Here is a 15,227-nt window from a genome sequence, read left to right as displayed (position 1 = left end):
ATAAAGAGAGAGAGAGAGAGAGAGAGAGGAGGCCTGGTTCCCTCTAGCAAAAGAGAGAGAGAGGCCTGGTTCTCCTGGCAATGAGAGAGAGAGAGCGAGAGAGAGAGGGAAGAGGCTTGGCTGTCCCTAGAAAAGACAGAGAGAGAGAGAGAGAGAGGAGAAGAGGTTTGGTTCTCGCTAGCAATGAGAGAGAGAGACAGAGGAGAAGAGGCTTGGTTCTCCCTAGTAAAAAGAGAGAGAGAGAGAAGAGAAGAGGCTTGGTTCACCCTAGCAACAAAAGAGAGAGAGAGAGTAGAAGAGGCTTGGTTCTCCCCAGCAATGATCTATGAGGAAGGCACCGAAGTGGCATCAGTGGTAGTAATAATATTGGTACTTCTGTCTAAGTGTTATACTAAGTATGTTACTTGCATACTAACTCTGTAATCTTTACAGTATCTGTGTTCAATAGACGTATTTTTACCTACATTTTACGGAAGAAGAAACTGAGGCTTATGTGTGTAACTTACTCAAAGCTACACAGGCAACAAATATCCAAAAAGTGGTTGACCCTGAGGCTGTGCTCTCCAACAGATGCCATCCCAGGAAAACGTGCAGGCAGCCGTGCATCCTCTAGAGATTGATCCCAGCCCCACAGACAGCTGTCAGAAAGCAGTGCTGCTTTCCAAACCAAGGTCTTCTGGTGCCTAATCTCATTCCTTTTCTACAAAATGCAATGACCTGAAGTGGAATAAACAATTTTGCTTCTCTCCAACCTAGCCATTTCATAATATAAGGTGTTATTAATGCCAGGATGTCATTTCTTGATTTCCTTAGTTTTAATTAATTTGCTTAGTATTACTTTAATGTATATCTGATCTTTTAATTTTTTTTTTTTTTTTGAGACGGAGTCTCACTCTGTCGCCTAGGCTTGAGTGCAGTGGCCTGATGTCAGCTCACGGCAAGCTCCGCCTCTCGGGTTCACGCCATTCTCCTGCCTCAGCCTCCCTAGTAGCTGGGACTACAGGCGCCTGCCACCACGCCCAGCTAATTTTTTGTATTTTTACTAGAGATGGCGTTTCACGGTGTTAACCAGAATGGTCTTGATCTCCTGACCTCGTGAGCTGCCCGCCTCAGCCTCCCAAAATGCTGGGATTACAGGCATGAGCCACCATGCCTGGCCTATAGTTTAATCTTTTATAATAAAAAGTCTATTGTAAGTTAATTAAAAGTGTTATTATGTCTTAAAATAGCAGGTTTTAATGTGCTGTTGGGCACAGGAATGCATGTCTTTATAATGATGTTTTTGTTCTTTAATTGTGAAGTATTTGTATAATCAGCTATCATTATTGCCAACTTAATGGCAAAAGAAAATTTAAAAAGTAATTTTGCAAATACTAAAATTACAATATATAGGTGAAAACAAGAATAATACAATGACACCTTGGATTTCAAAACAATTATGATAAATAATTGAACTTACAACATCCCTGTGGAGCAAGAAAAAAAACTCACTTCACTTGTAGGCAAGTTGTAGCTGAAAGAAAGATTGAAATTATTTGTCCCAAGTAACCAATGACTTCCCAAGTAAGTAAGTGATGACTTTGAAAAGGTAGGATAAGGTTTTTGACTCCAGAGATAATGGCATGTGAGTTTATTTCTCTTTTATGAAACAGAAACAGAAATTAAAATTACAAACTGCAAGAGATTAAAGATTCTCTGAATCTTTGCTGAGAGAAATGAAAGACCTCAGTAAATGAAGGGAATTTTTTTGTTCATCAGTTAGAAGAGTTGATTTTTTTTGTTTTGTTTTGTTTTGATTTTTGTTTTGTTTTGAGAACGAGTTTCACTCTTACTGCCTAGCTTGGAGTACAATGGTGCGATCTCAGCTCACCACAACCTCTGCCTCCCAGGTTCAAGCAATTCTCCTGCCTCAGCCTCCTGAGTAGCTGGGATTATAGGCATGCGCCAGGACACCTGGCTAATTTTGTATTTTTAGTAGAGACGAGGTTTTTCCACATTTGTCAGGCTGGTTTCAAACTCCCAACCTCAGGTGATCCGCCTGCCTAGGCCTCCCAAAGTGTTGGGATCACAGGCATGAGCCACCGCACCCAGCCTAGAAGAGCTGATATTTTTAAGATGCTTATTCTTCCCAAATTGATCTGTAGATCCAATGCACTCCCAGTCAAAATCCCGGCAATTTTTCACAGAGACTGACAAGCCGATTCTAACATTCACATGGAAATGCAGACAATCTGGAAACTGCCAAAAGTACTTTGAGAAGGAACCAAGTTGGAGGACTAAGACAATTTGATTTCAAGACTTCTTATAAAGCTACAGTCATCAAGAGAATGTTGTACCAGCATAGAGACAGTTAAATCCAGGGAAGAGAATAAAGAGGCCAAGTACAGGCCCACACATATATGGACAACTAATTTTTGACAAAACTGCCAGGGCAATTTGGTGGAGAAAGGGCAGTTCTTTGCTACAAACGGCACTGGAATACATAACAGATTATATATACATACCCTGCTACGGTTTGGCTGTGTCCTCACCAAAATCTCATCCTGAATTGTAGCTCCCAGAATTCCCATGTGTCACAGGAGGGAACCGGTGGAGGTAACTGAATCATGGGGGCGGTTTCCCCCAGGCTGTTCTCGGGATGGTGAATAAGTCTCACAAGATCTGATGGTTTCATAAAGGGCAGTTCCCCTGCACAAGCTCTCTTGCTGGCCACCATGTAAGATGTGACTTTGCTCCTCCTTTGCCTTCTGCCATGATTGTGAGGCCTCCCCAGCCATGTGGAATGTGAGTGCATTAAACCTCTTTCCTTTTAAATTACCCAGTCTCAGGTATGCCTTTATCAGCCATGTGAGAACAGACAAATACATACCCTATGCCAAAAAGTAACTAAAAAATTTATCTTAGACATAAACACAAAGCCTAAGATGAAAAACTTCTGCAAGTATAAATAGGAGAGAGTCTCTGTGCCCTTAGGTCAGGCAAAGATTTCATATTTATGACATCAAAAACACTTCATCAAAATTAATCATTCTGCTTGCCCAAAGACAAGCTACAGATTGACAGAAAATATCTGCAAATCATAGATCTACTTAAAAAATCTAGAATATATAAAGAATTCTCAAAACTAAGTAATGGGAAAATAAACAACACCTTTTTTTTTTTTTTTTTTTGAGACAGAGTCTTGTTCTGTTGCCCAGGCTGGAGGCAGTGGCGCGATCTCGGCTCACTGCAACCTGCAACCTCCACCTCCTGGTAAACAACCCATTCTTTTAGTGGACAAAAGATTTGAGCAGCATTTCAGCCAGGAACATATACGGACCGCAAACAACCACATAAAAAGATACTCAGTATCGTGAGTTATTAGAAAAGTACCAATTGAAACCACAAGCAAGTACCACAAGGCACACATGAGAATGACTAAAGTTAAGATTGATGGTGACAGATGTTCGTGGGGATTCAGAGGATCTGGAACGCTCACACACTGCTGGGGGAAATGAAAACGGCACAATCATTTTGGAAAACAGTTTATCAGTTTCTTGAAAGGTTAAAAATTCATCTGCCATGCGATGCGGTCACTTTATCCCCAAGTACTTGCCTAACAGGATTGAAAGTCAATGTGCATACAAACACACGCACATCAGTGTTCACCACAGCTTCATCTGCAATAACCACATGCTGCAAACAACCCACACGTCCATTGCAGAAAAGGGGATGAACTATGGATTCAGGCTGCAACATAAATAAATCTCAAAATAATTATGCTTGACAAGAGAAGACAAAGCAAAAAAAAAGATAACATATTCTATGGCTCTATTTATACAAAACTGTAGGAAATGCAAATGAGTCTATAGTGTCAGAGCAGCTAGTGGCTGCCTGGAAGGGTCAGAAGCAATTCTAGTGACTCTCTGGGGGTATGAGCAAATTTTGGAGAATGACAGATATGTTGACTATCTTGATTGTGATGATGGTTTCTTGACTATTATACATATGTCAAACATATCAAATTATATTATTTATGTGCAGTTTATTGTATGTCAATTATAATGCTATAAATATCTTTTAGAAATTAAATTTAAAATACCAATGTTAAGAGCATAGAGGTAATGGTTCTCCAGGCCCCTGATACTGAAAGTATCCATGTACCAGCAGTACCAGCACCTCCTGGAACCTTGTAATGAATGCAGGATCTCAGGTCCCATGGATACCCACTGAAACATAAGTTGCATTTGAACAAGGTCCCCACAGGCTTGAGGGCACATTAAAATGTGAGACACAGTGCAGCTGATGGAGCATGACATAGGGAGGGCCTGTCCATGAGGATGTGGGATCTGCACCTGTTTCTTCCCTCTCCCTGATGGGGCCCCCATGGCCCAGAAAAGCAGAAAAGAACGTGTGCCCTTCCTATGAACAATGCAGGGAGCTGGCATGTCAAGTTCAAGGTTCCCCTTTCCAAAAGCCCTGGCAGCCCACAGAATGGTGTGCCAGGGGGATGCTGAGGAGATACGGCTGAGGGAAGCTGGTACAATTTCAGGCAGTTCCAGCCTGGATTCCAGTATGTTGCATATAATCTCAAACCACTGAAAAGGGGGCTTAGCAGTCCTGCCTCAGTTATCCTCTGTATGCCCCCAAACACAAAATCATCCCACCCTAAATCCACTCGAAGACCCTACTTCCTGCACCTTTTACTCCCAGCAGGAGGCTTGAAGGAAAACAGCCACATAGAGCCACCCTCTCTCTGACTTTCTTTGTTGTGGAATCAGCAAAAGATTCCTCCCCTCCTCCTCAATATGGGCCATAGCTTTTTGACAGTGGCATGGAGCAATGGTACCCTCCAAAATGACAGCCACCATCAAAGTAGTGACACGGTCATGCCGGGTCCAAACACCTGCCTTTTTGTTCTTTAGTTTTCTCTCCTTCACTGAATAACAAAGGGAACCTCACCTGGGCTGGCCTCTGTCTGACATAGTTTTAAATCTCAAGTCAGCAACACTGAGACTACACTCTTTCGGCCGAAGATTTTCCAAGCAACTGTATTGTTTGAAAACACAGTTGGAAATATGTTTAAGAAGACGTCGGCTGAAAACCTAATGGTTTGATCTACAACTAAGAAGTTCTAAAAAAATACCATTTGTTTTCCCTCCAAAAAAAGTTTTTTGACATCAGAGATGGGCATGTCACAGAGCAGGAACTGCATCAAGGGGCCATGTGGGCTCCAATGGCTGGAAGCCCCAGAAGTCAAGCGAGCTTCTCAAGCACCTATGCGATGCCTGTAAAGGGATGAGAAAGGATGAATGAATAAATCAGGAGAATGTCTAAATAGGTAGAAAACCATGGGCCAATCCAAGCCTATCCCTGCAAAACACTAAGACAAAGATGGGAGAAGGCAGCCTTGGTGTCCAGGCAATAATGTGTAGACTAAAAACAAAGATAGAAAAAAAAAAAAAAGAAAAGAAAAGTTGTCATTAAAATGCTCCAAAATATACTGAATGGAATATTAAAGTCTTCCTTCAAGTCTGTTCCTCAATATGAGTTAATAAGCCTGGCACTACGCAGTACAGTCGATTAGATGAGGGCTTCACATACAGTAAGCTTACGGTAGCTAATGTGATACCACAATAGGCTCTTGTGTAGTATTTTGGAAGCATTCACTGAATGAATTCAGAGTCAGGCTTCCAATATAACAAACAACACTCCCCTTACAGATTCTGTTTCAGTCAAGATTCCTGATTCAAGGGGAGTAAATGCCATGAGAAGAAGCTAAATCTTGTTAATGATCCTGCATGTGCAAAAAACATTCCCTGGAAAGTGCTAAGTTGCTACAAAAATGTCTGTAGAAGGGAAAAATTAATTCATTTGTGCTTTTTTGGTGATTCTCTTTCCTGGTAGAATTAATGGTATTGATTTTTATTTGTGAAAGTCACTTCCATTTTTTTTTTCCTCTTGACTGAGTATGTGTGTCAGCTAAAATTTTCCCTACTAGGAAGTCGCAGCTGCGGATGTGAGACCTGGCTAACCCACATTAGCCATGATTTCAAGCAAGTCATTTAATGTCTTTGACTGTCTTCATATGAAAAAGACAAGCAATCATGTTTTGAGAATTAAATTAGATCATGAATGTCAAAGTGCATTAATAAATGTAAATGTTAAAAATTGAAACTACTGCTATCATCTATTACTATTTTGATTTATATTCTTATATAACTAATTCATCACATGATTAAGTCAAGATAAGGAATCTGAGCAGCCTTCTGACCCATTCACTGCATTTCTGTGAAAACAGATCCGAACAGGTCATTAGGTACAAAATAGAAATTACAACCTTCCAGTATATGCAGTTCCTACATGCAAGTTTCCTTAAGGCTCAAGATAGGCTTAAACTGAGTCCTATTTATTGCTGCTCTATGTCTTAACTATAAATTTGACATATCTGGGTTTCTCTGCAAGCAAGGATATGGAGAGAGAGATTTCAGATGAACAAAAGGACATTCAAGAAAGCAAATTTTGGAAGGCAATTCCCCATGGTCTTTTTGCACCTCTTGAATCAGTTTTTATAACAGACTATCATTTCAAGGATATTTTTTATAGCAAATAGCTTTAGAAGATAGAGATAGTGTCTCCCTCTGGGGCAGAGGATACATTTATTTCCTGACCAGGATAAGAAAGAGAATGCCTTTTTCTGTGGCATTGGTTGGGGCTTCCTAAACTCAGGGGTCCTTAGCTGTAATGCAAACTCTCTGCCTGTCCTGTCCACCTGGGCCCTCTGTGTCATCCTCATGGCCTGTGGAGGGTAGGGGGAACTGATATGAACCTGAAGCTCCTGCTGCCTTCTATGCTACAATAGTCTTTTGTCTCTGACCCAGGAGTTTCATGTCTTCTGGCAGTATCTAGGAAATGGTGGTAGGCTAACTTATTACTTTGAAAGTAGTATAAACTCTTCACAGTTCTTGACAGTAACATTCTCAGGGTGTTTACTGTTAGTTTCTGAAGCATTTGGGCATCTTAGAAACTGCCATTAAGTAGTGATTTGAACAATTCTATCACTACCATTAGTGAACTAAACAGAACCTGTAACTCCACACAGACGCAATTCTGCTAAAGCAGAATTTCAAACTTGAATGACAACTCGGATTCTCACTCAGTTGATATGGGGCAGAGCTAAGATTCTGAATTTCTCACAGCTGCCTGGTGGTGCTGCCTCTCCTTGTCTGTGGCCCTCACTCCGAGTAGCAAAGGTGTGAATCATTGTTCAGTGTTGATCTGATTCTGATTTAACACTGGGTTCACGTTAGAAAGAGATCATCCTGGCCGGGCGTGGTGGCTCACATCTAGCACTTTGAGACGCCAAGGCAGGTGGATCACCTGAGGTCAGGAGCTGGAGACCAGACCGACCAACATGGAGAAATCCTGTCTCTACTAAAAATGCAAAATTAGCCAGGTGTGGTGGTGCATGCCTGTAATCCCAGCTACTTGGGAGGCTGAAGCAGGCGAATCACTTGAACCCAGGAGGTGAAGGTTGCAGTGAGCTGAGATCGCACCATTGCACTCCAGCCTGGACAACAAGAGCGAAACTCCATCTCAAAAAAAAAAAAAAAAGGAAAAGAAAAAGAAAGAAAGAGATCATCCTAAACCTAACCCATCCGGATTGCATCAAGAGCCCCTGAATGGGTCTGCAGGTGGTCCCAAGCTGCAGGATGCCCAGGTCCTCTCCTTCATCACTTGGAGGGTGGAGAGGCTGGAAGCCCCAGGAATTACCTTCCCCAGATCACAGTCAGCAGGACAGAAGCATCCTGTGCCACTGGCCACAGCAGCAATGTTATCTTGCATTGATGGGAGCATGTTTTTTCTGGAGAGTTCCACACATTCTGGAGCACAGACTTACAGGACTGGAAGGCTGGGACAGGGTGTCCACAGAGGTCCCCTCAGCCCTCCTCATCAGGTTGGCCACACTGCATAACTCGCCTTAGGCCTCAGTATCCCGTTTGTGGAATCAGTTTTCCGAGGGAGAGTTCCTCTGACTTTCACGTGCTGGAGTCTAAATCATGTTCTCCAAATGGAAGTGATGTGTTATGAGCTGAACTGTGTCTCCCAAAAATCCCTATGTTGAAGTCCTTACCTTCAGCACCTCCGAATGTGACTATATTTAGAAACAGCATCTTTAATGAGGCAATGGAGTTAAAATGTGGCCATTAAGGTGGACTCATCCAATCTAACTGGTGTGTCCTTACAGAAAGAGGAAATTTGGACACGGAGAGACACCAGGAATATGTGGACACAGAAGAAAGACCATGTGAGGACACAGGGAGAAGGTAGCCTTCTACAGGCCCGGGAGAGAGGGCTTGGAAGCAACGCACGCTCCCAACACCTTGGTCTTGGACTTCTGGTCTCCAGAACACTGAATAAAAAAATGTTTGTTGTTTGAGGCCCCAGCTATGGGTGCTGTTTGTTATAGCAGCTTGATCAAACTAATATGCTATCCTACAGTCAAAAGGTTTCCAAGAAGCAGGGTTCTCAGTCATCCCTACAACCCCTACATAGTATTTCATAGCCATCTCCATTGGGAAGTTCTTCTTGAAAGCATATCCTCATTCCTCTGACTAGGATGAAGGTTTCTTTTCTCTTTTCTTTAGTAAAAGAGAGAAAATGGCCACCATTCTCCATGTAATAGCTTTTCACAGAGGTAAGCACTCTCGATAAATCATCCTGTCCCAAACTGAATAAACTGAAGCCGCAAGAAACAACAGCAGCACCGCACTGGTCTAACAGTGCAGACGCTAAAATAAACGGAGGAGGGGCGCTAACAGGAAGCAGCGACTGGCAGCTGAAAACTAGGCAGCAGGTCTAATTTGTACTTCGTCTCCTTTCTGTTGCATTTCACGTTTGGTTTCCATGGAAATTCCCTTTTGTGGGTGATCTCTCCTAGCAAGAACTACAGGCAGATTTTTCAATTTGCATAACGCAGTGATTTATGGCGAAGATACGAAGCTGGCAGGAAGGATGGAGGGTGGGGGAACTGGGGGACAACTGGAATTGGGGGTCCGCCTCCAGTGAAAGCCCGAGATCCCAGATCCCCTGGGAGCACTGGGGGAGCCACCGAGCAGGGCCTCAAGCCACGCACCAGTGAAGTCTCTGAGGGACATCACTCTCCTTTTTCTCATGGAAAATTTATTTGCAAAATCCAGGGCATTCGAGTTGCTGTTTGGATATGGAAAAAATAAAAATAAAAACACCCTGGGCAGCAGCAAATCCAGGCAATGTTATCGGGCATCAAGCGATCCCGAAATGGATCGCATTTCTGTGGGGAGGGCGCGCACGGACACACAGAAGCGCGTATGTGGACGCGCCCCCGCTGCCCTGCCTGCCCCAGGCCTCCTGCTCTCACCTGGCTGCAGGTGCGCGAGTCCTTGAACTCCCGGACTGCCTTCCTCACTGAATCCTGGCTTCCTATTAGAGCGATGGGGAGTGTTCAAAACTCCCAAGCCCCAACGCAGACCACTCAGCCCAAACCAGATGCAGCAGTCCTTGGGCCTGGCCAGAGCCCGCGAGCCCAGGATCTCGGACTGGGAGCGGATTCCCACCTGGGCATTCGGGGAGCGCAGCGCGGGCGGAGGCGCGGCTGGTGAAGGTCTCACGCTCTGCCCGCCTTGCGCTCCTCATTCCGCACGCTATGGGCCTGGCTGCCTCTCCAGGTCTGCTCCTACTCGGAGGCTTGCTGCGCCCCTCAGCCTGCAGCCCCTGACCGGCTACCACGCAGGCTTTGGGGTAGAGCCTCAGGTTCCACGTCCGGCGTTCCCATCCCGGCCTCCCTGCTCTTCAGCTCCCGCGCTGGCCGGGCGGGCTTCACATTCAACCCCACTTGCAGGGTTCTTAAAGGACGCCCAGGTGACACGTGGAGGGCTCAGAACCCCAGGCATGGACTGTCCACAAACGACAGCTCTGGCGGATCGGAGGACCCACCGGAATCCAAGCTCAGCAGGTGAGAAGGTGGCCTTCTGCCAACCAAGGAGCGTGGCCTTGGAAAGAACGGATTCTGCCCACAGCTCGATCTTGGTTTCCGGGCTCCAGAACTGTGAGGAAACAAATTACAGACTCCAGGCCGCAGGAATGGTCCTTTGTGCAGTCTCCTTGGTGCCAGCTTTCTCACATGTTTTGTTGGTAGTTTCACTGTTTAAAATGGCCCCCAGCATAGTGTGCAAGGGCTGGCTCATGTGCTGTGCCTTATGGAGAAAATATGTGCCTTAGGTAAGCTTTGTTCAGTTTTGGTTTTGTTAGCCATGAGTTCAATATTAATGCATCAACAGTGTATACTAAATAAGGGGTCATTAGGCAGAAGCACACATAACACAAAGTTATGAAACCCACCGTGGGGCGGTGGCTCACTCCTGGAGTCCCAGCACTTTGGGAGGTGGAGGCGGGCAGATCAACTGAGGTCAGGAGTTCAAGATCAGCCTAGCCAACATGGTGAAACTCTGTCGCTACTAAAAATATAAACATTAGCCAGGCATGGTGGTGCACACCTGTAATCCCAGCTACTTGGGAGGCTGAGGCAGGAGAATCGTTCGAACCCAGGAGGCAGAGGTTGCAGTGAGCAGAGATCATGCCATTGCACTCCAGCCTGGGTAACAGTGCGAGACTCCGTCTCAAAAACAAACACACATACACACACACACACACACACACACACCACACAAAACAAAGTTGATGAAATTGTGACCAGAGGCTCACTCACAGGAACCTAACCTTGTATTTCCCCTGGAAGCAGAGGTTTGGTATTCACTAATTCGCTAATTCAGTATTCACAATAACTTTGCAGAACATAAACACCTCAAATAATGAGATTTAGCTGTATGTCCTTTAAACTACTCCCACTTATCGACCTTATGAAGGGGAAAAGCATGCTTGAAAGCCCAAGGAAATTTACTCCATGCAACCCTGGGCTCCATGGACATGGGTAGGCAGCTGGCCAGCAGACTGGTTTATGTGGTCACTGCAAAAAGTTGTCCGATTTGGCTGCCCCAGAGCCCAGCTGTTAGAAATGGCACATTATTTGTAATATATCCAAATACCATGAGCTAACTGTGAACTTATCTGTGAAATTATGAAATTCATTTAAATGATTTTGAAAGCCACTTCTAGCCCCAATGTTGTGTTTTGATAATTATATCACAAAATGTCTATTTCTTTCACAAATAGGACCATGTCTAAGCTAGGTCCTCAAGCATTATGTATCACTTTAATGAGTGAAGGGAGCACACACCTTTCTCACTGGGATGTTTCAAGGACGTTTGAGAATACCATTCTGCACATTTCCATGCTCATGCAGCCAAACTGCACATACTGAACTGAAGCACACTCAGCTTTGGGGTGGGCCCCGGGAGGGCTGGGTGGGAGGAGCTGGGTCTGTGTGGTTGACCTTTCAGTCTGGTTGGGAAGACAACGTGAATGCAAATGAAACAAACAGGTAGGAGTTCGATGGCTGAGTGGGCCGTGCTGCACTTCAGTGACAGAAACTCTGGAAGCTGAATTTCCCTGCAGGCCACCCACTCCTGGCTTCTCTGTGCATCTGGCTAAGGCATTCCGAGTATCAGTGACTCCACACTCCCTGCACACCTGCCCAATGACCCAGATGTTCCCAAGCTATGGATTCTAAGGACTAGTGGAAAGCGAGAGCTGAAATGGTTGATGGCTTCTCGAGTCCGTGCTTCCAAACTGACCATGTGTCGCTGACTTTCCATCCATCTCCAAGAGAGAGGGGCTTTGTCTGTAATCCTGAAACCATCCCCGCAGGGGTTGACAGGAATATCATGCCAGTTATAATTAAGCAGGAATCTGGCTGCACTTGGACCCACTTCCTTGTTGCTGAAAGTCAAACAGCATTAGTTATTGACCATTTGCCACCCCATTGTTCCCACAGGTAGGATCCTGACTTTAGAATCATAAGGCTTTTGTTTAAGAATTGCTGAAGATGTTTTCCAGATTCTGAATTCCAGTGAAACAGCTAAGGCCAACCAGTTTGAAGACCCTTAGAGGGGAACAGAATAGGCGGGGGAACACAGCTTCTTCATCTCCCTGACCCATGACTTCACCTTGCACTCTTCCACCAATCAACCACCTCCTCATTTCACCCACTACAAAATCCTGAAGATCGCTACCCCCTTGGCGTCACGCGCGTCCATGTGAAGAGACCACCAAACAGGCTTTGCGTGAGCAACGAGGCTGTGTATTTCACCTGGGTGCAGGCGGGCTGAGTCGGAAAAGAGATCAAAGGATGGTGGGATTATCATTAGTTCTTATAAGCATGGGATAGGCATACAAAGTACCTTCTTAAGGGAGGGGGAGAATATTACAAAGTACCTTCTTAAGGGTGGGGGAGAATATATTGTATCAGTTAGGGTGGGGCAGGAACAAATCACAATGATGGAATGTCATCAGTTAAGGCTATTTTCACTTCTTTTGTGGATCTTTTGTTGCTTCAGGCCATCTGGATGTATACATGCAGGTCACAGGGGATATGACGGCTTAGCTTGGGCTCAGAGGCCTGACACTTGGGGAACCAGATTTGAGGTTTCCTCCCATTTCCTCACTTGGCAGTCTGAAGTTAAACCTTCTCTATTGCAACGCAGTGTCTTGGCATACCAACTTGCTGCACACATCGGGCAGTGGACCTATTATGGTTACAATCCTAGAAGCTAGAGGAAGACACTTCGATCTTGGGACCAGCAATAGCTCCTCTGGCAACCATGTGCTGTGAATGTACAACTACATTTTATGATTACAAGGTAATCTTTCCTGGCCTTCTAGTAAGCAAGGCATCAAGGTCCAAGACAGACTTTGGTTACATCATTGCCTTCTCTGGCACTCCAATGAGAAGGAAATCTCACTCCTACCTGGAAATTACAGAAGCTGCTCTGTGGATGGTGTAAGAGGGTCCTGTGGCATTCAGGGCCCATGAATATGTTTTCTGTACTGTACATTCTCCTGACATTTAGAGTGTTTCAAAGTATAGTCATGATGTGGGAGGTGGTACATCTCAGAGCAGAGCATAGGCTTAGGCATAGAAACCAGGGTCTTTTGGAGTGACTCCTGCCAGATTTTCTAACTTTCATCATCTCTCTTCTTCAAGGCTAATCATACGTCTGTCTTAGGGCCGTCTCAGGGTTATTGTGAGGTGGTTGTAAGGACTAAATGAGGCGTGGCACGTACAAAGCACTCAGGGAAATGCCTGGTATCCTGTGTTCCAGGTTGTCATCATTATTACCTAAGCAGAAAACATTTATTATTGACCACACTTGTATACAGCTTAAAAATGCTGTTCTGGACTGGGTGTGGTGACTCACGCTGTCATCCCAGCACTTTGGGAGACCAAGGTGGTCGGATCACTTGAACCCAGGAGTTCAAGACCAGTCCAGGTGGCACAGTGAGACCCCATCTCTATAAAAAAGTTTTTAAATTATATATATAAAAAAATCTGTTGCAATTTAAGCATATCTTTGTGCTAGTAAAACAGAGCTTTATTCTTTCCCCCAGATGCAACACCAGAATGCAGCCCCTCTGAGTGCTGGGCTTCAGCACTGATGTGGCACAGCTCTCAGGCGAACAAACACAGAGTGAACCAGCACAGTTGCCGGGCCACAGTCTCCCAGCCTCACTGACAGCCTCCTCCTGCAGCCACCAGGAAGACCTGACTTTATCTCCCCAAGTAGCCACGATTTATCTCCAAAACCTGTCATGGAATCGTAAAGACTAAATGTATAAATTGGAGACAAAACCTCAAACTTTTAAAAAATAAATAAGAATCACAGTAGACTATGATTTGCAGTTCAAAGGATGTTTCCAATTCAGTTTATTCCTATTCTCCTCTTGGATTAGGTTGAATTTAAATGTGAGAGTAAAGGAGAGAGAAGGAACTTTTGTCTTTCCCTAGTAATCCCTCTGCAGCCTTTGTTCATCAGCTCCTCCTGGGGACCACGGTGTGTTTAGATGGCAGAGCTTCAATCACCATGGAAACAGATGAGAGAAGCCCTGGTTCTGAAAGGGCAGGGTCTTCTGGTTGCCATAAGCAATGTTTTCCTGATGGTTTTTCAAGGCTAGAGATGTGTTTATGGTCTGTGGACTATTTATTTATATCAAAAATTAAAGCCTGCTTCACGTGATCTTCAGCATTTGCCTTCAGTTAGATTTTCCTTTCATTTGTAGGACTGTCACTTTATGAAAACATATTAATCTCCCAGAACGTTATAAACACAGCACACCATCATCAGTAAGGAATGCTTCTTGTTTTATAAAACCAAATGGTAGAAAATACAGTCGTGCTTCTTCATGTTAGATAGATATAGAAGAACATCCTATTAGCCTGTGCTTGTCAGCTGTGATATTCAAATCCAAGCCATGTTAGCCAGAGTGAAAATCACTTGAGACAGTGGATGGGAGGGAGTCCTGGGGGCGATTTGTCTCCTGAATCTGAATTACAGGGTAGGGTAGACAGTGACTGCCTCTTCTTCCCCCTAATTTTCTGTATCCACAGTTGACTGGCAGGGTGTAGGCACTTCTTCAGCTTTCATTTATTCATTAATTCATTAGTTCATTCATTTATTTATTCAGAAGCATGCACTGAGTACCCAGCATGTGTAAAGGATGGGTAGACCATGAAGCAGACGCAGGATTAACATCACGTCAGTTGTCACGATGCTTCTACAGAAAGTATGGTGCAAGTAAGTGCAGCATCAGGGGTTTGTGTCAAGAATGTATTGTGAAATGACCCAGATTTATAACGCAAAAGCTTTTCCTACAGATAATGAAGGCATAAATGCATTACTCAGGGAGGATGAAAAACAAGCCAGATCTGTGGCCATATTGAAGATCTACCCAACTCAGAAGAGAAGATCCTTTCCCATGAGCACACCATTCAAACTTCAGAGCCAACTAAACATGTGGGGTCCTTTGCTAATCTCTTTAATCAGGTATCCATAAGCCATTGTATTTGCTGTAGGGGTATTTTGTTGCTCTGCCATCATCACACACCTAAATTGTATCAGACTCTGCAGGTGTTCCAAAGGAACTTGCCATTCATTCATTGAATGAACTTGCCATTCATTCATTCATTGATTCAACTAGTGCTGAATGAGACCCCCGGGGAGCCAAAAGGACTTTGAATTCATCTCTGCAGAGTGTCCCCCACCAGAGGAGGTTAGGGGCTTCTTTTCTGAGAGTGTGCTGGCCTACCCCAGGGG

The sequence above is a fragment of the Trachypithecus francoisi genome, unplaced genomic scaffold, assembly GCF_009764315.1.
Source record: "Trachypithecus francoisi isolate TF-2019V2 unplaced genomic scaffold, Tfra_2.0 Lachesis_group3, whole genome shotgun sequence".
Taxonomy (NCBI): Eukaryota; Metazoa; Chordata; class Mammalia; order Primates; family Cercopithecidae; genus Trachypithecus; species Trachypithecus francoisi.
Note: the sequence above shows the minus strand (reverse complement) of the source record.